We start from the raw sequence: 25,571 nt of genomic DNA, 5'->3' as shown, positions 1-25,571 counted from the left end.
CGGCGTTGGATTTGCAGACATGTGCAATTTCGCCCCATTTGAATTTCATGTTTATATTGTCACTCAAAATTTGAATTTTCAAATAATGAAAGAAAAACCATGCAGTATGTTTTACCCTTAAGTACATATATATCTGTCTGCATGATTATTTCTGAATGGGATGCAGACGGTTATAGGGTGTGCAAGGGTGGATGTAGATCTGAAGGGTAGGACACTGTCTTTGTCACTTTGAAAGAGCGAGCGAACCTTGATGCGTGTCTATAATAATACTCCGTGTGTTTAAGCAGGGATTTCTTATGAATATTGAAAGGATTTTGTGGCTTATATTTCACTATATATGAGGATTACACGGTGAATATTATTTCGTTTTTGAAAAATTACCTCTATTTCGTCTCTTATTTTGTTGGATTGAAAATAAACGTTTGAATTTAGAAACCCGAGACCGTAGACTAAACCTCCTCTTAGAACTATCAGGACTGGGGACTCCCAGTGCACCCATTCATTCAGTAATCTACGAGGTGCAATGATAAAGTACCACACCAACATCCAACGTTATAGTTGTGGTAATCATAAAAAGAAATCCTAAAACCCTTTGCGTTATTTGTTGTGTCATGTTTTGTGAAACATCACATACAGAAGGCAGTCTATATTTTGTGAAAAGACGGATGCTATAGTTTGGGGGTAGCCTAATAATTTAAAAAAAAATTGTATTTCCAATTTTGCGACACTACCAGATTTGCTGTGAGCAAAGGTTTACTGTAAGGATATTTGCCTAAAATTTCATCCTAATTCAAAGATCATCTCATGATAATTTTGTGAAATATGTGAAATACGACTTTCAAACCGTAGCGATGTACCATATAATGTCATTTCTAAATACATATAAGTTTTATTTTCGTTTCAAACAATTTTTATGATGGTGGGCTGAAAAGCCTCTTCATAAATATAAACCTTTTGTGATTTCAATTTCATAATGTTCATAATAAACTACCAAACTATGGCCGTATTGTGTAACTGGATGACTGTGTATCATGTCATGTTGTGGCAAATACTGTCAGGCCAAGGCAATGCGGCGCCGAATTTATCATTTAACTCCAGTAAAACGATCGTAAACCATCATTTCGAAACTGATATTTTGTCATGTTAACGTCAATCAGTACAACAACATGTGTAGATTGTAAATCGTTTTCATTTTCAATTACGCGTCGTCGAATTTTTTGTTTAGATTGTTTCTAATTATTCAACTGGGAATAACGTACGTATGTATTTGAACATTCTAGTAACTAGAGCAAGTATAGAGTTACATTACAATGCTTGATAACATCTCATCTTTTCATTCTCTATTTTATACAAATGTGTAACATGTAATAATATTCAACGTGTGTTTGTGCAGTTAGTGTAAAACCACACACATGCAGATCAAATAGAAATAACATTCCGATTGTACAGTGACTGAGCAGTTTTCAAAACTTTGTCACACCTAAACGGAATTTCGAACAGACACGTGATATCATTGTAATTATTTTTCTTAGTGAGCGCTTCTGCTTTTTGTAGTGGTTTTCTTACCAGATAAGATTCATGATTATCTCCCTTTCAACGGGTGTGCCCCAAAACCTTTCCCATTGCATTAAAGAGGAAAGATTTTAAGAAATCCGTTTTAATCAGTGACAAATATTTAGCTGTGATATATTGTGGAAGAAATAATTGTCAGCGCTTAAGAGAACACAAATCATTGACAGACATCGTATCGACACCCGACGAGCAGATAATTCGCTTGTTGTTGCCTCAGCATCGAAGTTATCCAGAAGGCCGGGTCGCTTTAAACTGGTATTCGTGCCTGCTGTTGCAATTTCCGGTACTCGTTGCTCTCAAGGTCACGACGGCAGGTCAAACAGCGTGTCGTTGAATGCGTGCACTGTCTTGTCTGTTGTTGGGGAGTAGTTTAGATCAAGGTGACGTGGGTATTACGACAGGGGCAATAGTGTAGCCTAGTGGTTAAAGCGCCCGCACGTTACGCTGAAGGACAGGGTTCGATTCCCCACAAGGATACATGTGATTCCCATTTCTGGCGTCCCCTGCCGTCATATTGCTGGAATATTGCAAAAAATAACATAAAACCATTCACTGTATTGGGAGATTTTATTTTCGATAGAAAGCATTGGGCTGAATGTTGAAATCACGAAATAAATAAGAAATAGTTCATGATAGTTCATGATAATTCATGATAGTTCATGATTGCTATTTAAACATCCCTGCTGCAAACGGACCTGAAAACGATAGTATAATAAATGACACCGTGACGTTGTATTTGAATACAGGTGTTGTGTAAAAACAGGATTTTTGTTTTACAGAGAGAGAAAGGACGCCCTAGGTTAACTTAGAAATATGTGTTTTACTCTTCAAAGATGACGGAGAGCGTTGGGGTCTGCTCAGCTGACATGTTTGAGGGCTTACTCCTCATGGCTGGGAAGAGAGCGTATTTAACTAAATTTCGTTTCCAGGATTAACCAATCTACAAAAGAAGTCAGACACGCAGTTGACTTTGCATTGACCGATTTTTCTCCAATCCAACAATTGCATGTTTAGCCGTAAGGAGAGAAAACAGTTTTCATCATAAAATATAAGATAGCTACGCGATAAATCGCAAAGAACAATGAAAAACGAAGTGTGTTTTATTTCACGATCAAACATTGCTCTATCATGACGTCATTTCTGGAGATTCCAATATGAACTCGCAACTTGATGACGTCATATATTGGACGACGTTATTTTTGAGAGGGGAGTGTCTAGTGAGTTGTTCCCCATAGATATAGCTTGGCTACGCAGATAAACGCGATGGCCGAACGATCGCACCCAAAAGCGGGAGCACTATGACATTGGGTGTTGGGAGAAAAGGTACAGATAACCGACGTGGGGATTGTGTGAATATGCGGAAAATTCCCACCTATGCATAAAATGGACTTGTCCGACATTGCCGAGTCGCCATTATAAAATACGGGAAACTATTTTTAAAGTTTTTACATTTTATCATCATCATTAAAGAGGATCTACATAATGTTGATATCTCTTATAAGAAATAAACAACTCGTGGTCGTTGTTTATCGTAGAATAACACACTGCAGGGAGAATAAACCAGTCGGGTCCGTGTTTAGTTTAGTTCTTAATAGAAGCATTCGTGTACAGCCAGGTTCATCTGGGGACTTGGACAAGGGGCTGGGGTACAGGGGCTAGAGACAGGACGGGGAACGGCCGACTGGGGACAGAGGACGGAGGATTGGGGACGGGCCAGTCTACCCTTCATCCTAGATATCACCATTAATGAACAAGGAAATAATATCTTGGAAATTATTAAATGATGAATATTTGTAGTGATACAAAGTATTAACTGATTGGGATATTTTCGTATTGGGGATTGTGATATGTTTATATGAATACTATTCTTGCAGCCGGACATTCGGGTACTGTGTCGGTGGTAGCCAAAGTCTCATGTCTCATGATGTTTCACTTTACCCCTGAGTAAAACAATAATTTCGGATATATCGAGTTGATCTTACACACATGATCACACATTACTAAGATGGTCGTAACTGACAAACTATTAACATCGACTTACGAAGGCAAAGCCGTTGGATCCTATGTCCACAAAGTTATCTTAGTACTACGATTGTTGTAGAGTACGACTTATCTTATCGCTAAGATCGCTTTGTGGAACAGGGCCCTGATCGTGTTCGCTTCGAGCACTGGAAAATCGAAGTCGGTTATACCGAATTCAGTCGGTTATACCGAATTGTCACCTGCAATGCCGCCACAGCACAGTGGCTGTTAACGGGACATATTGATGCGGATGTAGGCGGCGGTTGTACAGGTCCCTTGAGAGTCGGTTCAATGATAGCTGCCATCCTACTTCAAGGTGGTTAGGTGAGGTGAAATGGGGTTTAACGTCGCGTCCAAGATTATTGCACTTATATAGCAACGTGTATGCACATGGCTGCTTGTACTAGTCCGGACTGATGGCGATTTATAGTGCTAGCACGCTGAGATACCATGCCGCGGTTAAACATGAATACCCCTCGTTTTAGCCCCTTAATGCCGAGCGCCAGACAGGGTAACAACAAGTACCATCTTTTAACGTCTTTTGTATAACGCGCCCGGGGATCAAACACCGGACCTTCCGCTCTCCGGGCGGACGCTCTACCACTAGACCACGGAGGCTTTCTCCTCCGTCAAGGGGCAACACGTTATCAATAGGACTTCACTCGCTACATTTACTAATTATCACTCCCATTTAACAAAATAAACACAAACAAAAGCTGTTATGTAACTATCAATATTATTCATTAGATGCAGCAAGAAAAAGCTATTATGAAATGACAGCATGAACTGAAGATATAAACATACTTCAATTTATGTTTATTATTTTAGTTCATTCGTGTGTTATCAAGTGCATTCGTTTGAGGCGAGGGTACGGTTTTCAATACTACAACATAGATAACAAGTGGAATTCTCTGGATGTCGCAATTGATTCACGACAGGGAGCTTCACTTCACAAGCTCATTCTCGACTGTTCAAAAGAGATGCAAACGTAACGGCGTCTTGACGTCAAAACAAAAGTGAAAATAACGGTATTCATTGCTCCGTGTGGGTCGAGAATGGGAAACGCTTCAGATAATGCATCTGCAATTTTTTATTGATGCATGTAGCAATGTGATCGATGGCTCCCGATTTTTATGTTTGATAATGTTTTGCTTGACATTTGGGATTGATAAAAGCGGTGTCTTCGTGGATGGGAACTGAAGGGCGATTTGTTAGGAGCGACACGGGAACGATCCAGGCTTGCTACCCAAATCAAATTGGCAATTGCGACCGTCAGTGAATCATGACAAGGAGTATAACCTCAGACATTGTTATATCTCCATTTTATGCCAATTTCAGATTTCCTTTGTACTGTCGATGTGTGTCCGATTGTTCTTCCTTTGACGGGTACGTACGGAACATACCGATTGACGCCGAGTATTCAGGGCGGATGGGTAGCCTAGTGGTTAATGCTTTCTCGATATAGGTTCGATTCCCCACATGGGTACAATGTGTGAAGCCCATTTGTGGTGTCCGCCGGCAAAGAACAATGAAGAATGAAGCGTGGTTCATTTCACGATAAAACATTGTTCTATCGAGACGTCATTTGTGAAGATTCGAATATTCGTTCGCAACTTGATGACGTCATATATTGGATGACGTTTTTTTTGTGAGGTCAGTGTCCAGTCAGTTGCTCCCCTTAGATGTAGTTGGGCTACGCAGATAAACGCATCCAAAAGTGGGAGTGATATGACAATCGGTATGAGGAGAAAAGGTTCAGATGATTGACGTGAGGGTTGGGAGAATATGCAGGAAATACCATACTTAACCCACCTGTTCGTAAAATGGACTTGTCCGACATTGCCGAGGGCGGATTCTATTCAGGGAGAATTCATTATTTAATAGGGTAAATAGTTTTAAAGCTTGTAAATTTTAGTAAAATCCTTGAAAAGGCTGTACATAATATTGATATCTTATATAAAAAATTATCGACTCATGGTCGTTGTTTATCGTACGAAAAAAACACGGCAGGGAGAATAAACCACTCGGGGCTGTGTCCGTCGTGGTTTATTCTCACTGCAGTGTTTCATGCGACTCTTGGGCGGTCGGGTAGCCTAGTGGTTAAAGCGTTCGCTCGTCACGCCAAAGACCCGGGTTCGATTCCCGACATGGGTACAATGTGTGAAGCCCATTTCTTGTGACCCCCGCCGTGATATTGCTGGAATATTGCTAAAAGCTGCGTAAAACCATACTCACTCACTCACTCATACGACTCTTGCTCAAAAGATTTTGTTTGTTTGTCAGCAATACTCAAGCTATATGACGGCGATCTGTAAATAGTCGAGTCTGCATCAGACAATCCAATGATTGACATCATGAGCCGATGGTCGATCCACGCAACTGGGATACGATGACATGCATCAACCATGTAAACGAGCCAGACCGCCCGATCCCGTTAGTCGCCTTTTACGGCAAGCATGAGTTGCTGATGACCTGTTCTAACCCGGGTCTTCACGGGTCTCAAAAGATGCCTTATCAAGGTAATGACCTCAGTAAAGCTTTTAAAATCTTTTATGGTAGACATGTGGAGGACATTTCCAAAATTGACACATTAATGACAAAAGTGATGTCCGATGCAATACCCTTTTCAACTTGTTACATATGTTCCCGTGTTATTTCAGCTGAACAATCGACTTGCCTTTGCATGTGTTTGTGACGGGTGCCACCGGTGGGGCAGGATGTGCTTACCTTTTCGCAAACACCTGGTATCATCACTGTTTGATAGTTATTTATAAACACATGCTCATGATATAGTCGGAATCGTTCAATCGACTGCTTTTGGCAGAGATTTCTTATGGATGTGGGAGAGGCTGTAATCTACACACAATTACGAATAAATTAACAAAAACTATGTTACAGTAAAACATCGGAATGAAAGTTGTAATTGATAAAGTAATGCATCTACATGTATTCAGAGGGAACGCAAGCTGTCCAACGAATAAAATTTCGCCATTGCTCTCAAAGTCATACCGAGTTCAACTCGGATTATAAAAAACTCCAGACCAAAAAGCAAACTCGGAGATACGACTATATCGAATCCATATTAAACCAACAGTCTTGACATTTAGATCTCGTTCCGGAAAGAGGCATTGTCCAACTGGCACACACTGATAGTAATTATATGACTATAACACGTCCCATTTTAATTCTGGAAACCCAAAAGTCCAGAAACTCTACGGTCTTTGCCCAGTCTCGGTTAAAGGTATTTACAAAATTAAACATGCCGTTTTCATGGGAGCATACCAAGGAAGAAAAAATGAAAAAAAAATTGTTTAAAAACTCAATATTTAGACTATGTCGCCCATGGGCCTGCCCATGGGCGAAGTCTGGCCCATGGGTTAGCCCATGGGCAGGCCCATGGGCGAGAATATGTTCCTTTACTTAAAACTCATGTTTTTGTTTCGCAAATACATTTAATGTATTCATTCAAGTATCATGACACAAAATTTAACTCATTTTAACTTAATTCAACGATTTTATAGCGATATTGAAATATTTCGCCCATGGGCGAGAAAAAGGGTTTGGCCCATGGGCGAGTATATGTTCCTTTACTCAAAACTCATGGTTTTTTTTCGCAAATACATTAAATGTATTTATTGAAGTATCATGACACAAAATTTAACTAATTTTTACTTAATTCAACTATTTTACGGCGTTATTAAAATATTTCGTCCATGTTTACGTCAGTCCCTTTCAAGCATCAACTAACTGTTTGCAAAGTATATTGTATCATGTGAAATATACTTTATATTATATCATTACATTACTATTTAAAAAGGGCATTTGGTTGGATGTTTCCTTTAGTTCTACAAATTTCACCTGTTTTACATATTGTAGCGATCTTTAATGAACCCGGCCTTACCTCTCAAAACGTTTTGACAGTTTATCATACGAATTCATGTGCGTGTACTCCAATTCATTGGAGTTATTTTCCACAACATTAAATTTTAGTTAGTTTCTATTTCATTTCCCATTTAATGTCCCGTTGATACATCACACTGGGCAATTACGTGACACCAGGTATGCAATATACAGGTACGCGTGCGCGTATTTTAATGAAAAAAAATATTCGTCTTTTATTGCATAACGTTTGGCTGAATATCTTACATTCTAACGAAATCTCGAAATAATTATTTAATTACATGCGGTTTCGAACTGACCAGTGGGAATTATGTTTCAATGCGATTGAGGAAAACGTGAGTGAATATTGTGACACTAAAGCAACTTTTAACTGCATTGTCACTTTTGGTATGAAAATGGTAACAGTTCAGAAAAAACAACAGCCTCCTTATGATAATTCTCATTAGTACGTTGTATCTAATTACAGTGTCGGCCTTATTTACAGGTGATTCTACAATACCTGCTCTCGGTCAATTACAATCTACCACACCACGCGTGAATAAACAGTTATGCAGGTGTTGCTGTGGGCAAATACCTAGCCTGAAAATGTTTATTTTTTTTAGGATACATGTTTTACAAATGTTCGTTGATATGTGGATATATTAAGCACAAAGACAAAAAAATGTTTATGAAAGATGAATTAGTGCCTTGATATATTCATCGAGATGTGTATTATCGTTTAAGGGGGTCATTCAATAAACGTATGTTTGGAGGAGATATCAAAGGAGCCGCCCAATATACACAGTGTCGTCCGGTGAACTACCACCCCACCCTGTCCATTAGAGTTATGTAATCGGTACACAAATATATTTGATGCGGTGTCAGTGCGGAAGGAGTTTGAATTACGTCCGCCAGTTGTCACAGAAATCCTCAAAGTATAGAAACAATAAACAAGGTCAATCCGTACTAATTACCTAGTGACGCACGTAACAACGACTGTCAATAGGGAAAATGGTGAAAACAAATTGAAATAGATTTTAATAAAACATTACTGTACTACATAACTCGCAAAAGCGGTGCCTAAAATTTTTGACCGTGTTATGTGTGTTGTAAACTGACGAATAGCAAGTAATTGTCATGCTGTACGCATGGTTCCATATACAAATTCAGTTATACAACCGGTATGAAACTGAGAACTGAGATACCAAGTACAACCTGCATTCACACACGGAAGCAATATACTTGTGTGTATGCCCTCTCCTCTAAAAAATGTATCACTAAAGTATTTGCATTGTAATAAATATAGTAATGATAAAACTTGGTAATTTGGTAGGTCTCCGACAGATATGATTTTCAGATTTTTTTACACCTTTGATTGATACGGATTACGTACCTGTAGTCTAGTCACTGTCTCTAATGTATCTGCTTGTTAGAAATTCCAAATGTCTTGTTATAGCACTGTTCCTAAAATACGGCAGTTTCTTTTATCGGGTATAAATAGTTGATTCGTCTTGTCACGCAGTCATTTTTTACTTGATCGAATGATTTCCACGAAAAATTACGGCAGAGAGTTTTGTATTTTATTATATTTTTAGAAGATTTTAGAAGATGCTTACATCACTGTATCTCAGAACGTAAAACTGATAACATTCAAACATGTAATTAGTACACAGTTAATTGTTACATATAATTTCCTGCATATTCCTTTTTGAACAAAAAGCCTACATGTATACTGATATCGGTGTCCACTGTTAAAAGGGTATTAGTGCAGTCAGCCATGGTAAATGGAGAGACAATAATAAGGTGATTAATTATAGTCTGTTGCGGTATAAGTGTAGTCATTGATACATATACACATTACACATATACAGATGAAATACACGATATGATGCAGTGCAAGAACAAATTAAGATACGGTTTCTATTAAAAATAATTTTGAGAAAGGTCTCAGCATGGGACTGTTAATTACTTGTAGATGTTGGGTGCGGTTAGGACCAAACTTTTTCAGCTCAGAGTGTTAGTGGTCCTGGAACCCATAGTGTCAAACAGGTTCTGCACAAAACGTCCATCAGATTCTATTGTTCAGCAACATTGTCACTGAATTTCAGAACTCTGGCATGATATAATAATCAAGGATTTCGAAGGTGAACGATGGGGAAAGGCAGACGCACGTGGATTTACCCTCAGGTTATTATTGTCTGGAGTTCACATTTTGGGGCATTTCATATACTAATTGAACAGAGTTCACCTGCATATGTCCACTTTAGTGATACAGACTGTAACCAAAAATGCAATGAGCCGTAGCTCTTAATCCCTTATAACAACGGTAACAACAACCAGGGTGAGGACACAGTAAGGTTAAACCGTGTCCAACAGACAATCTGAGGTGGCTATCTCCCATCAAGTCAGCTCTGTTTTTAAGCGCATAGTTATGTTTTTACATATTGAAATAAAAGGAATGAAAAAAATTATATTAAACAAACCTACACATTACCAAATACAAAGCTGTATAACCCTCTCTAGACTTCGTTCCAATTAACCTGGATCATTCAACTCGCTCGCGAAGGTCGTATGCGACTTTAAAGTGAATACGTCTACAGTGTACAAGTAACTTTTAACTGTATCATATATACTCATGATAAGCAATTATTTTCGTTCCTAATTCGAATGAGCACATTCTGAGGCTAAATCTGCAAAAGGACAGATAAAATATTTCTTTGTACAATGCAAACGATACAAACGTAGCGGCTGATAATAGAGACAATGATTTAATAATCTGCAATATATCAAGTGTTCTCGTTCAATCTATTGTACATATTGAAGTGATTGTAAAGTTTCAAGGAGTACTAAAATGTTGTGGTATTATGAATGTATTTAGAATATGAATAGCGAAAAACAGTCACCATATCGGATGTACATGTATAACTTGTCTTCCAACACCACGCTTGTGCCGAGGCCCATGGTCATAAAACTAATCGGTCCCATAAAAGGAGCAAATAGTTTCGCAGATACTTCTTGCTATGGTTCACTCACAATTGTCAGACGACCTAATCATCAGTCAGACCAGTCAAGTGTGACCAGCGTACCTGCCTGGTTTTGGCTCCTAATTACTGAACTGCCCAATACTTTCATACTGTGGGCAAAGTAAGCGGCCTCGTTGAGTGATACAGACTAACCAGATTATGATTGTGTTTGTAAGTGCGTTTAATCTGTGTCGGGTTGCAGTTGTTTTATTAGTCAAGACTACGGGTAGTTTTTTCAATGAAACCTTTTAGCCGTTGAGTTTGTTTTGCATTCATTTCATTAAATACATTGTTAGGTAGAATAATAACACGTTATACGGATAAAACATCTCCCTAATCTGAGTATAATCTCACATGTACTCTAAGTACCGTACTATATTACTTTGCGGAGACACTGAGTATAATTTTTTAGTTGTCATTGTATGCTGTCTGAATGACTTTACACAAATCCCTGCATTCAATAGACCCGTGAAGATCTTCATCAAACCATTCTTGGCGTAAAAGGGCGACAGCGCTTGTCGTAAGAAGCGACTACCGGGATCGGGTGGTCAGGCTCGCTGACTTGGTTGATGCATGTCATCGTATCCCAATTGCGTGGATCGATGCACATGATGTCAATCACTGGATTGTCTGGTCCAGAATCGATTATTTACAGACCGCCGTCATACAGCTGAAATATTGCTAAGTGTGGCGTTATACAACTAACAAACAAACAAAACACAAAAAGAGAAAGTGTATGAGTACTAAAACTTGCAATAGATATGCCTACCCTACGTACACACATGTGTCCCATTCGACAGTCTACAACACACGAATAACTGTCAAACAAGTTTGGGTACCCTTTCTGTTCAGGCAAGTTATTTAGTTCGATAATTTTATATTAAAATCCTTTTCAATTTGTTTTCATCCTTTTTCCCTATTCCATGCATGTTTATGTTGCTACATCTTATTGCTCATGTTTCCAAGTATTGTAAAACACTTTAATGTTTCTCCTTCTTAATCTAACGTTATAATATTTCCGGTCATTGCCATCATCTAATACACAAGAGATGATACCAAGACATATTTTATTCGGTTTTATGGTCTATGCGGTCTTACAATTGATTTTATTAGTCTTTAAATCTTATGTCTAGTAAATATTTTCACAAACAGGGCTGTTAACTGATATAAGGAATGTAACATCCAGTTGAGGACTGAATACGACGTACGTTAGTCTGGTAACGACATTTCTACAATTAATATTTTGAATAAGCCGTTAATACGCCAGTTGTGACAGGGATGATGGTATGGTAGATGTAGCAGACATATTGACAGCCGTTGTAACGCGAGTCACTAGGTTATTAGTACGGCATTGGCCTTGTTGATTGGTACTATACTTTCTGTGGCCACTGGCGGACGTAATTCAAACTCCTTCCACACTGACATCGCACCAAATATATTTGTGTACCGATTACATAACTCTTACTGACAGGGTAGGGTGGTAGTTCACGCGAAACGGACGACACTGCGTATATTGAGCGGCTCCTTTGATATCGCCTCACAACATACTTTTAATGAATGACCAATTAAACGATAATACACATCAGGATCGCGGAGAAAATACAAGCTTCGTTCGCGTTGAATATATATATCAAGGCACAAATTCATCTTTCATAAACTTTTTGTGTCTTGGTGTTTAATATATCCACATATCAACGAAAATATGTAATACATGTATCCACAAAAATATACATGTACAGGCTAGGTATTTGCCCACAGCAACACCTGCATAACTGTTTATTCACGCGTGGTGTGGCAGATTGTAATTGACCGACAACAAGTATTGTAGAATCACCTGTAAATAAGGCCGACACTGTAATTAGACACAACGTACTAATGAGAATATGAGAATTATCATAAGAAGGCTGTTACGTTTTTCTTAACTATTACCATTTTCATACCAAAAGTGACAATGCAGTTAAAAGTTGCTTTAGTGTCACAATATTCACTCACGTTTTCCTCAATCGCATTGAAACATAATTCCTACTGGTCAGTTCGACACTGCTTGTAATTAAATAATTATTTCGAGATTTCGTTAGAATGTAAGATATTCAGCCAAACGTTATGCAATAAAAGACGAATAGTTTCTTTCCATTAAAATACGCGCACGCGTACCTGTCACGTAATTGCCCAGTGTGATGTATCAACGGGTCATAAAATGGGAAATGAAATAGAAACTAACTAACATTTAATGTTGTACACGCACATGAATTCGTATGATAAACTGCCAAAACGTTTTGAGAGATAAGGCCGGGTTCATTAAAGATGTTGGGTGCGGTTAGGACCAAACTTTTTCAGCTCAGAGTGTTAGTGGTCCTGGAACCCATAGTGTCAAACAGGTTCTGCAAAATACGTCAATCAGATTCTACTGTTCAACAGCATTGTCACTGAATTTCAGAACTCTGGCATGATATAATAATCAAGGAATTCGAAGGCAAAACCTTTTCTCGCCCAAGTGCGAAATATTTCAATAAATCTGTAAAATAGCTGAATTGAGTAAAATTGTGTTACATTATGTGCCATGAAAATAGTTAGAACTCCTGCATGTATTTACGAAACAAAAACATAAGTTTTAAGTAAAGGAAAATATTCTCGCCCATGGGCCAAACCCTTTTCTCGCCCATGGGCGAAATATTTCAATATCGTTATGAAATCGTTGAATTAAGTTAAAATGAGTTAAATTTTGTGTCATGATACTTAAATAAATACATTTAATGTATTCGCGAAACAAAAACATGAGTTTTAAGTAAAGGAACATATTCTCGCCCATGGGCCTGCCCATGGGCCTACCCATGGGCCAAACCTTTTTCTCGCCCATGGGCGAAATATTTCAATATCGCTATAAATCGTTGAATTAAGTTAAAATGAGTTAAATTTTGTGTCATGATACTTCAATAAATACATTTAATGTATTTGCGAAACAAAATCATGAGTTTTAAGTACAGGAACATATTCTCGCCCATGGGCGAAATATTTCAATATCGCTATAAAATCGTTGAATTAAGTTAAAATGAGTTAAATTTTGTGTCATGATACTTCAATAAATACATTTAATGTATTTGCGAAACAAAATCATGAGTCTTAAGTACAGGAACATATACTCGCCCATGGGCCAAACCTTTTTCTCGCCCATGGGCGAAATATTTCAATATCGCTATAAAATCGTTGAATTAAGTTAAAATGAGTTAAATATTGTGTCATGATACTTGAATGAATACATTAAATGTATTTGCGAATCAAAAACATGAGTTTTAAATAAAGGAACATATTCTCGCCCATGGGCCTGCCCATGGGCCTACCCATGGGCCAGACTTCGCCCATGGGCAGGCCCATGGGCCACACTTCGCCCATGGGCAGGCCCATGGGCGACATAGTCTAAATATTGAGTTTTTAAACAATTTTTTTTTCATTTTTTCTTCCTTGGTATGTTCCCATGAAAACGGCATGTTTAATTTTGTAAATACCTTTAACCGAGACTGGGCAAAGAGCGTAGAGTTTCTGGACTTTTGGGTTTCCAGAATTAAAATGGGACGTGTTCTATCCATAAATCTATGCTAAAATACTGGACTTACGACAGTATTATCGCTAAGATACCTTTGTGAACGGAACCCTTAGCCTATATGTTCAAATTGATCTTACAGTTATGACCATCGTAAATCTATTGTTGATTATTGTAGTTACGACAATCGTACGCATAACGCTAACATCGCATTGTGGAAGGGACCCTTGGCCTATATGTTCAAATTGATCTTACAGTTATGACCATCGTAAATCTATTGTTGATTATCGGAGTTACGACAATCGTACGCATAACGCTAACATCGCATTGTGGAAGGACCCTTAACCTATAGGTTCAAATTGATCGTCCTGACACGACTATCGTAAATCTATGTTAGGTATAGGAGTTATACAGGTGTACGTGAAGCCCAATCACCGATTTGCAAAGCGTGGTCCCCTTTCCGCTATGTAAGCGCAACGACGATATATCCCTGGTAAATAGTTTATGCATCCGACTCAAGTTACAGACAATATTCTTATGTCCTCTCAACACGAATCTTTACCAGTAATTTAACATGCTTCATATTACAAGCAATGAATCCACGTCAGCGATTGCTTCTTTTGTAGCTATAACTACAATTTTTAAGTTAAAATGACCGCCTCCGTGGTCTAGTGGTAGAGCGTCCGCCCCGAAGGTCCGGGGTTCGATCCCCGGCCGCGTCATACCAACAGACGTTAAAAGATGGTACTTGTTGTTACCCTGTCTGGCGCTCGGCATTTAGGGGCTAAAACAAGGACTGGTCGGCTCGGAGTCAGTATACTGTGTCTGAGTGGGGTATTCATGTAAAACTGCGGCATGGTATCTCAGTGGGCTAGCACTATAAATCGGCATCAGTCCGGACTAGTACAAGCAGCCACACACACACACACACACACACACACACACACGCTATAAGTGCAATAATCTTGGACGCGACGTTAAACCCCATTTCACCTCACCTTTAAGTTAAATTATTCATTGTTATCTCATCTGCATGTGTGATGGACCAACTATTGTGTTTTGTTTGTTGTTTGTTGTTAAACGCCGCACATATTCCAGCTATATGACGGCGGTCTGTCAATAATCGAGTCTGGACCAGACAATCCAGTGATTGACATCATGAGCATCGATCCACGCAATTGGGATAGGATGACATGCGTCAACCAAGTCAGCGAGCCTGACCACCCGATCCCGTTAGTCGCCTCTTCCGACAAGCATAGTCGCCTTTTACGGCAAGCATGGGTTGCTGAAGACCTCTTCCACCCCGGATCTCCAAGGGTCCCAACTATTGTGTGGTGGACCAACTATTACACCAAGAGCCCATACAAGTACCGAAATAAAGACTTGAATTGACACTGGCATGGGTGTGGTAGTTACGATGGTGATAGTGCTAACATCGCTTCGCGGAACCGCGCCCTGGGTTTGTGCACACGGTCTAGAGTGAGTGAGTATGGTTTTACGCCGCTTTTAGCAATATTCCAGCAATATCACGGCGGGGGACATGTTCAAGAAGATCTGAATGTGTTTCAGTGTCCTTGCTGGTGTTTCCCTTGGGTATCATTACACGCATACCTTATCGATATCGTTAATATTTTTGTAGTCCTGCTGTCATTACCGTTATCGATATCTGATTGGCTAATAATGGAATATTCTTTAACAATGTGGAAACGCTTCACGTTTATATCACAAGTGGGTTTACATGGGTTTTAAAAAAATTGTAATCCAAGAATTTTGTAAATTCATAGAAGCTTTGCATTTGACGGATGAAGATGTGATTATTCTTTAATTATTTTATCGTTAAATTCCAGAATCTCGTCTTGCTGAAAACATGAGTACATGCAACTGCATAGGTCGTACAACCGTAATACACATGTACTTGGAAGTCGATTTCTATAAAAATAGTTATCAAAATATTTTCGAATCGAAAAACCCAGGGAACAGCCACTTAATGTTTCAATCAATATATCTCTCGCTATTGTTTCAAACAAAATCAGCCATTTTCACATCATATTTTCAGCTTGATCTAAAAGTAGATCCATAATTATCTAATCGATCATCTACCACTGCGGCATGCCGATGTCGTTGTTATAATCCACACGTGTCGATTTCCCATTTTGACACCTATAACACTCCGCTACCCTTTATAGAGCATGTCTGTGATGAAATCAACATCGGTCAATTGCAGCGTCACTCAGTCGTTAAGCATATTCATTTAGAAATTGATAACCAAAGATTTGGTGAAATATTCATCGGAGTGTGTGATTTGTTGTACTAATAGCGCAGGGGTATTGACAGTGAGTGCGCTGTGTTATTAGGGTCGTGTGTTATTCCCGATAATAATCCACAAGAAGGAGAACGAAGGTACTGTTCTTCAGATAGAGATACAGCCACGTGACAATATTGAAACACACATGAGTCTGAAAGGGAAATTACCCGTCATCCTTCACTGTTGAGGTGAAACAAATATCCATGGTTCTTGTGATTGATGCTGTTTTGGTGATGTAAAACTGTAATTGCAAGACACTGTGAAATTGACACAAACATTGTTCTATCTCAAATTGTCGAGCAGATAACCGGTATAATTTAGCAAATGATGATATAAACACATTTGCCTGGTCGGTCTCCTTTGGAGAAATGATATAAAACCCGTTAGCTACAGAAAATCCAAGATGGCCGCCAATTTTCCTTACAAATGTCCATATTTTTCACAACATATAATGGTAATGTATATTTTTCACTGGGAATGAATATGCTTGCTATTCTGCTCAGTCTAAATCTTTATTGTATTGTTCTGGATATTTTGGGTACATGGGTACAATGTGTGAAGCCCATTTCTGGCGTCCCCCGCCGTGCTGGATATTTTGTAAATCCTGCAGCCATATTTTCCTCAAAACCGCCTCAATTGATTTTCATACACAGAACAATATTTTCATGCAAATTTCTTTGTATTAATACTGATAGATGTTTCTATACCAAGAGCGATCGAAACTATATTCATTAGTTATATCCATATTGTCCTGATATAGACATCTGCATCTTCATGTATATAATTGTTTGCGTAAAAAGAACTTGAGACAAATGAAGCCCTTTTTTGTATTTCTATTATGTTTTTTGCGTGAAAGGTTGTCGCAACATTCTATACATATATTAGTAGAATTTTTCAGATTCAAAGTACAAATGGATACTTTTTTTTTACCAGTTTTCAATATGATATTAACAGTTTTGTAAACATGAAATGTTTTACATTTCACCGATTTCCACGTTTGCGTTGACAAATAATTCCAACAGATGAAGCTCATTTCGAATTTCACCAGACCTTAGCCGTTCATTGTGTTTATGTTAATATTAATATGATGAGCAGTTTCAAATTTCCTCACAAAAATGAGACCGTAATGTTATTCACGTCTTTTGAAGTAACTTGAGTCGACATCTGCACAATTAAATTATACTGTGTTGATATATTTGTACAATATTTTTGCGATTGAATTACATTTTGTTTGTTTGTTTGTTGTTTAACGCCGCACTCAGCAATATTCCAGCTATATGGCAGCGGTCTGTAAATTATCGAGTCTGGACCAGACAATCCAGTGATTAATATCACGAACATCGATCCACACAATTGGGATCGATGACATGCATCAACCAAGTCAGCGAGCCTGACCACCCGATCCCGTTAGTCGCCTCTTACGACAAGCACAGTCGCCTTTTACGGCAAGCATGGGTTGCTGAAGACCTATTCTACCCCGGATCTTCACGTGTCGATTGTATTACATTGGGACTATTATATATGTGTAGGAATGTTGCAACTGTCATTGCCTGTCGCGGGATAGAACACACTAGGCTGATACATGAGTGAGTGAGTGAGTTGGGTTTAACGCCGCTTGTAACAGTATTCCAGTTATAAAACGGCGTGATGATAATGAAGTAGGTTTGTTGCTGATGCGATGCAACAGGCGAACGCCAGTCGTTTTCTGACGTAGAACAGACCGGGGCGATACAAAACATTTAATGGCGTTTTTTCCATAACCCTTCATCATGTCTGTTCGTGTTCTACCTGTAATCTAAAAAAGCTATATATTATTTAAAAAATCGACGTCAACATTGGTATGAACGTTAAAGCGGATGAGCGCATAGTAGTGGGAACACCAGTTCTTCCGTTTATAACTCCTTGAACATAAACACATATGAAGGTCAAAATAACATGTTTAAATAAGTACGTCAACAATAAATATAACAACGACGCAAAATCAGTGAAATCGGTCAGCGCAAAGATCAAGCCCGCTCTTTCTGTTATCAGCCAATTAAGAAACGGTAGTCCGTTAGTGGGCGTGGCAAAATGTTTTAGGTTTATCGAAACAAACGCTGAACTATTTGCTTGATTAGCCGATCAAATGTCACGGAATCTTTGCAATATATTTATTAACCAATAATCATTACATAATATATTCTATTTTCCTATAATCAGCAGTAAATTACGGTTCTAATTTTTCAGTGAGTGAGTGAGAGAGTTGGGTTTAACGCCGCTTTTAACAAAATTCCAGTTATATCAAGCGTGTCAGCTGAATGCGGGAGGAAAGCACGAAGTGATGCAGGTCTCAGACGTTTACTTACCACTTCGGTGAAACCCACGAGTACGGGTTAGTGCTGACACACCTAGAAATATAATCGGGGCGAACCGTGATTCGAACCCACAATCATAGGTTTCTGGCGTGCCCGAGGGACGCAACTCTGCACAGCGAATCGCGGCGCCTTAAACGAGTGGGCCACCCGTGCCCCCTAATTTTTCAGTGAAAGGGCAAACTGGAACTTAATAAGCCAAGCCGCGTGTATCATTCGTCACCACTCGCCCCTTTCCGTAACCTGCAGGAGACTCGTCCCCCTATCGATGAATGTTATGTGCGAAAATACGACAAACCAATCAGAATGCGCGTATGAGTTCGAGTTCTTTGTCAAATAATCCCACAGAAATAATTTTTGATTTTACATATGTCTTGCACCTAAAAATATACCCAAGACACAGTTAAATGTGTTCAATCATACTGTATAATCCCAGTGTCCCGATGTGCTTTAAATTGCATCTGAAATATATTATAACATATGGGGAAATATATATGTGAACCATTACGCAACGAGTTGACAATAGATTTACGTATGCCCGTTTGCGCTAAGACGGAACCCAGTCGCAAAAATGGCCATGAGAGGGGCACGAGTCACTATTCGGCTTGTCCCGGAAAAACACGAGTTGGTCACGAATGCCGCGTGTATGTGTTACAGGATGTCGCCGCGCATCTTGAGACGGCTACAGCCCAACCGACTCACTTTCTTATCTCCATGACTTCTGAACACTGTATTTTTATTCAATCTGCAAGCTCACATCACAAATGTAAGGAGGAATTTTAACACTATTATACAGTGTCAAAACAAGGGAAAAGGATAGGAAAGATCAAAATCAATTTCCATTGGAAGATATTTGTCGTTAATGAGTCAAAACGATATGTCATTGGCGATCTATGTTTTAATGAAAGTTTGCTGAAATGATGAAAATGTCAGTCTGAGATGTTTCAAAGTTGAGGAATGGTTATTAACATTGTTACCTTTTCGCCAACCCATGGTACCATTACTATTTGATAGTGATTCATAAACACTTGCTCATGATATAGTCGGAATCGTATTTCGACTCTGCTTTATGCAGAGATTTCTCTTGGACATGGAAAGGGTTTTGACGTTGTATTTACAGACATGCACTACAGCACATTAGGAAATTGTATGGATTCGAAAAAAGTTGAACTGACCTATTCCATGTGAACAATTCAATTAAAAGTATGACATGGAACGAATCAACGATCAACGAATTTGGTAGTGTGTGTGTGTGTGTGTGTGTGTGTGTGTGTGTGTGTGTGTGTGTGTGTGTGTGTGTGTGTGTATATCATTTTTGAACTGAAACTGATATCAAGCTTATATATATGAACTGAGTGAGTGAGTTGGGTTTTACGCCGCTTTTAACAGTATTCCAGTTATATCACGGCGTGTCAGCTTAATGTGGGAGGGAAGCCCGAAGTGATGCAGGTCTCAGACGTTTACCACTTCGGTGAAACCCACGAGCACGGGTATGGTGCTGACAAACCTAGAAACATAATCGGGGCGAACCTGGATTCGAACCCACAATCATAGGTTTCTGGCGTGCAACCCTGCACAGCGAATCGCGGCGCCTTAGACGACTGGGCCAACCGTGCCCCCATTTTGAACTGAAGCTGAATTCAAATAATTGAATTCATATCTGAACTTTAAGTTTGAATTCAGTTTCAGTTCAAATGTGTTAATTTGATAAATATAAATATGATAGGATATGTAACGACACTCCACGTCAGCTTCTTCCATCAGCCATTTTATTAGCAGTCGTGTATTGTTGACTGAAGCATTTTAAAATCAATATTTGTCGGAACATTAATGACATGTAGTTAGCTCACGACAACAGCAAATGACAAAATCCCCCCTGCCACCCTTCCAAGTCACAGCCTTCAATGCTGTTCTGGGCTATTACATGCCATCGACGTTCCAATTCTTGGGGATCCGTCTGACTGAAACTTCATTTTATCGCTATTTAAGATGAAAGCCTTTGTTTAAAGAAGCATCAATGCAAATGTTTACAAGCGAATTTTTTACTCATCATATTTAGCCAGTATAGAAATCTATTATTTCTAGTTGTATGTTGTTGAACCAATTTGAAGTAAATAGCTTTTGCATGTCCAGCCCGCTGTTGTAAATTAACCTGTTTACACTGGCAATAACTACAAACGAGGGAGAAATCGAATACCGGCTTCTGAAGTGATCAAAGTTTTTGAAGTGTGCCCAGTCCTGTGTTTTAAGCAACGTTAGCAAACCTACACTCAAAGTCGGTAGACAAGGCATCGATGTATTGTTCAAGGCAAATATTTACTGTCGGTTAACTAACATTATTTCCACGCAAGTAAATGAATCAAGCGTTAATAATCTCTTCAGATTGAAAGTATTAACAGTCGCAAATTAATAATTCAAGGGGTGAGCCCTGTCAGGAAGGCAAAACTATTCCAGTGTTCGTATTGAGCCGCTGTTATATGACTAATGATTTCAATTTGAGCTAATTTAAGTAGTGTGGACTATTAGATAGGTATTGATAAGTATTTTGTGTCGTAAACAATAAATTATGAAATTTGGAGACAATGGAATTTTACTGTTACAGTTTACACGTGCTTGTCTCCTAACGCTGTCATGTCTTAAGAACACAATAATAATGTTCATAGCATAATAGAGTGAGTGAGTTGTGTTTAATGCCGCTTTTAACAGTATTCCATTCATATCATGGCGTGTCAGCTTAATGTGGGAGGAAAGAACGGAGAGATGCAGGTCTTAGACGTTTACCCCTTCGGTTAAACCCTCGTGCACGGGTATTGGTCTGACAAACTTAGAGACATAATCGGGGCGAACCGGGATTCGAACCCACAACCATAGGTTTCTGGTGTGTCCAAAGGACGACTTGGCCCCCCAAGATTATTGCACTTATATAGCAACGTGTATGCACGTGTGTGCGTGTGTGGCTGCTTGTACTAGTCCGGACTGATGCCTATTTGTAGCTCTAGCACACTGAAATACCATGCCGCAGTTTAACATGAATACCCCACTCAGACACAGTATACTGACTCCGAGCCGACCAGTCCTTGTTTTAGCTCCTTAATGTCGAGCGCCAGACAACAATTACCATCCTTTAACGTCTTTTGGTATGGCGCGGGGGGGATCGAACCCTGAACCTTCCGCTCTCCGGTAGGACACTCTACCACTAGACCACGGAGGCGGTAGTGCCATATTAAGCACAACGGGGAACTAATTTAGTCATAGTATATAGTAACGCCATTTATTACTTGCCCGTGAAGAGATCACCCGTTTAATAAACATACAGCTGTATTACACATTGTGTAATACCAAAACGCGTGCTTATGTACTCTCGGAACACGTTTCACGAAAAATATTGAAAGCTCTCAACATCCCTTGGCTTATTGAACGACATTGCGCCATTTATGACCTACGAGGGCAAACATATCGGTGTTCATAAAAATCGTATGTGCCCTGGGGTCATATCACGTCACGAGACAACAGTGTATTGTTTCCGTCATCCGGACGGCATTGTTGACGTCATTCGAATCTTATTGTGACATGACGTCGGAATGACGTCACACTAGAAAGACGTCATAGGTGAAGATTGTTGACGTTATTCGACAAATTGTGGTTCAGCTGCTGTTGCGACTTGCTGTCCTTATAGGTAAACATTAAAAAATTCGTCTCTGTATGTGGACATCCTCATCTGTAATAACTAGAACATTATATTCGTGTTCACGTCATACTATGTTTACGACACGAGTGTCTAATTTCCGGTATTTCCGAGCCAGAGCGAGGACTCTTTATTCACTTAGTCGTTCACAGGCCTTTCATTTTGCTTATGCACATATCGTTGTTGGTATTATGCGAAAATATAGTGGAGTGAGTGAGTAAGTTTAACGCCGCTTTTAACAGTATTCCTGTTAAATCGCGGCGTGTCAGCTTAATGTGGGAGGAAAGCCCAAGGTGATGCAGGTCCCAGACGTTTACCACTTTGGTGAAACCCACGAGCACGGGTATGGTGCTGACAAACATAATCGGGGCGAACCGGAATTCGAACCCACACTCATAGGTTTCTGGCGTGCCCAAGGGACGCAACTCTGCACAGCGAAAATCGCTGCGCCTTAGACGACTTGCCCCCCCCTCCCGTGCCCCCACATATAGTAGAGGGAATGTGTTCCTGACTCTACTGCAGTGGTACTTAGTGGACAGACATTCTACCCTGTGACCCACATGTTAACTAACAGGAATAAAGCACAAAAGAGTTCTAGACATTGAAAAAAGCTGTTTTCACATTCAAACGAACTTGGAAAAAGTGAGACTACACGAGTCCAATCCAATTTACATGTCCTGTCATGATGTTAGTACTCCTTTTTGCACGTGTCTCGCATTAGATACATTAGGCAAATAAAATGGCAAAAAGTCAACAGGTTTTACGGAAGAAGACAAGCACATCTCCGCACGAAGGATCGCGTGTCCGAACTCACATGGGACAAACGAAATTAGGAGACATCGTTATCTAGATTGTCTTGCACTATAGTGAGCTTTAGTCTCCCCACCCCCGCCGGGTCGGGCACGGAGGGGCCTTCTCCCGCGTGGCGTTAATGCTAATTATATTATGTCTGATCAAGTGTCATTGCATAACGGTACATCAAGACATGACCTACATTGAGGCGGGGTCAGATGGCGTGTCTGGCTTCATCACAATTCCCACGCTGAGATGCACGTGGCACACTGATAGAAAACCATCTGTATGTGGTTTGCATACGTGGATCTAGAGGGTGTGTTACCCCCTCGTTATATGTACAATGTTGTCATAAAGTTAGAGTACACCGAAACGTCAAACTGGCGTAACGGTATCTATCTATCTATCTATCTATCTATCTATCTATCTATCTATCTATCTATCTATCTATCTATCTATCACCGTCTGCTGTCTCATCAACTGGGAACAAAATCCCACCCCTTCGAAAAAAGAAAATAAGGAATCAGTGAAGCGTAATAAAAACAGATATATTCCGACCTACTGTGGTTTGTGTAGTTCATGTTGACCCGATGGACTGGTGGGGGGAGATTTATCTATTATTATTTATAATTTAAAACCTTGTTATTGAATGTATATTTAAAAGGTGTTCTTTTCCGTTGTAAAACTAAATCCAATACAATCTCTGGGGATCTCTGGGGATCTCCCCAGTGTCTCGTGATGTTACTCTCTCCGGTGTCTACTTGTCCCAATGTTTCCTCGTTTTGACCTTCCGCCATTGTAACGTCCAAAAGATGACGTCACAATGGACCAACTTCCAGAATCCAACAGTGGTTCCAGGAGTGGCATATCGGCCCTGGGAAATACGGACTATATCGTGCCTCGAGCTCGTGCTGGTATTTCCCCCACGTCATTATTTCAGTGTTTACGTAGTCTCAACATTATGTAACGCGTCTTCAGCCCACTCACGTCACGACGATGAACAGCAATCTCGGCTGTGAGACACGCGATCCAGATATGTTCAGATGATTATACAAACCGGATATATTTGCTTCCGTGGTAATGAATTGTTATGATATGAAAGGGAATAAAAAATGAGTTTTGGTGTTATCATGATTGTGGGCGTCATTACTGACGTCATTTGAGCGCCATTGTTCCCAATGCAAGTATACGACTCTGCTCCAACACTGTTACAGAGGTGAGACCGCCTCCGTGGTCTAGTGGTAGATCGGCCGCGCCATACCAAAAGACGTTAAAAGATGGTACTTGTTGTTACCCTGTCTGGCGCTCGGCATTAAGGGGCTAAAACAAGGATTGGTGTCTGAGTGGGGTATTCATGTTAAACTGCGGCATGGTATCTCAGTGAGCTAGCACTATAAATCGGCATTAGTCCGGACTAGTACAAGCAGCCACACACACAAACACGTGCATGCACGTCGCTATATAAGTGCAATAATCTTGGACGCGACGTTAAGCCCAATTTCACCTCACCACACCTGTTAAGGAGGTAGATGAGTGTGTGAGTGAGTGAGCTGGAGTTTAATGATGCCTTGACAATATTCTAGTTGTATCACACCGTGCCAGGGTCATACCAAAAGACGTTAAAAGATGGTACTTGTTGTTACCCTGTCTGGCGCCAGGCAATAAGGGGTTAAAACAAGGACTGGTCGGTTCGGAGTATACTGTGTCTGAGTGGGGTAGTCAAACTGCGGCATCTCAGTGGGCTTGCACTATAAATCGGCATCAGTCTGGTCTAGTAGAAGCAGCCACAGACATGTACATTAGTCAAGACACACCTGCTTGACGTATAATGCAAATGACGTGATGATATAGACATGTACATTAGTCAAGACACACCTGCTTGACGTATAATGCAAATGACGTGATGATAGAGACGTGCATATTAGTCAAGACACACCTGTATAATACAAATGACGTGACGATATAGACAATCATGAACATCAGTCAAAACACACCTGTTTGACGTATAATGCAAATGACGTGATAATAGAGACATGTACATTAGTCAAGACACACCTGTATAATACAAATGACGTGACGATATAGACAATCATGAACATTAGTCAAGACACACCTGTATGACGTATAATGCAAATGACGTGATGATAGAGACATGCACATAAGTCAAGACACACCTGTATGACGTATAATGCAATTGACGTGATGATAGAGACATGCACATAAGTCAAGACACACCTGTATGACGTATAATGCAAATGACGTGATGATAGAGACATGTGCATTAGTAAAGACACACCTGTATGACGTATAATGCAAATGACGTGATGATAGAGACATGCACATTAGTCAAGACACACCTGTATAATACAAATGACGTGATGATAGAGACATGTACATTAGTCAA

The 25,571-nt window shown here is 39.7% G+C and overlaps 2 protein-coding genes across 2 annotated transcripts in view; one reads left to right on the top strand and one right to left on the bottom strand.

Moving 5' to 3' along the window:
- Window positions 1-25,571, top strand: part of LOC124125101 (synaptic vesicular amine transporter-like) — a 94,571-nt gene that overhangs the window by 439 nt on the left and 68,561 nt on the right. The window lies entirely within an intron of this gene.
- Window positions 1-25,571, bottom strand: part of LOC124136548 (extensin-like) — a 62,669-nt gene that overhangs the window by 32,647 nt on the left and 4,451 nt on the right. The window lies entirely within an intron of this gene.

This window comes from Haliotis rufescens, unplaced genomic scaffold (assembly GCF_023055435.1).
Source record: "Haliotis rufescens isolate VD_foot unplaced genomic scaffold, xgHalRufe1.0.p SCAF_12, whole genome shotgun sequence".
In the NCBI taxonomy this organism is placed as follows: Eukaryota; Metazoa; Mollusca; class Gastropoda; order Lepetellida; family Haliotidae; genus Haliotis; species Haliotis rufescens.
The sequence above is the reverse complement of the archived record's forward strand: the minus strand, read 5'-3'. Positions and strand labels throughout refer to the sequence as shown.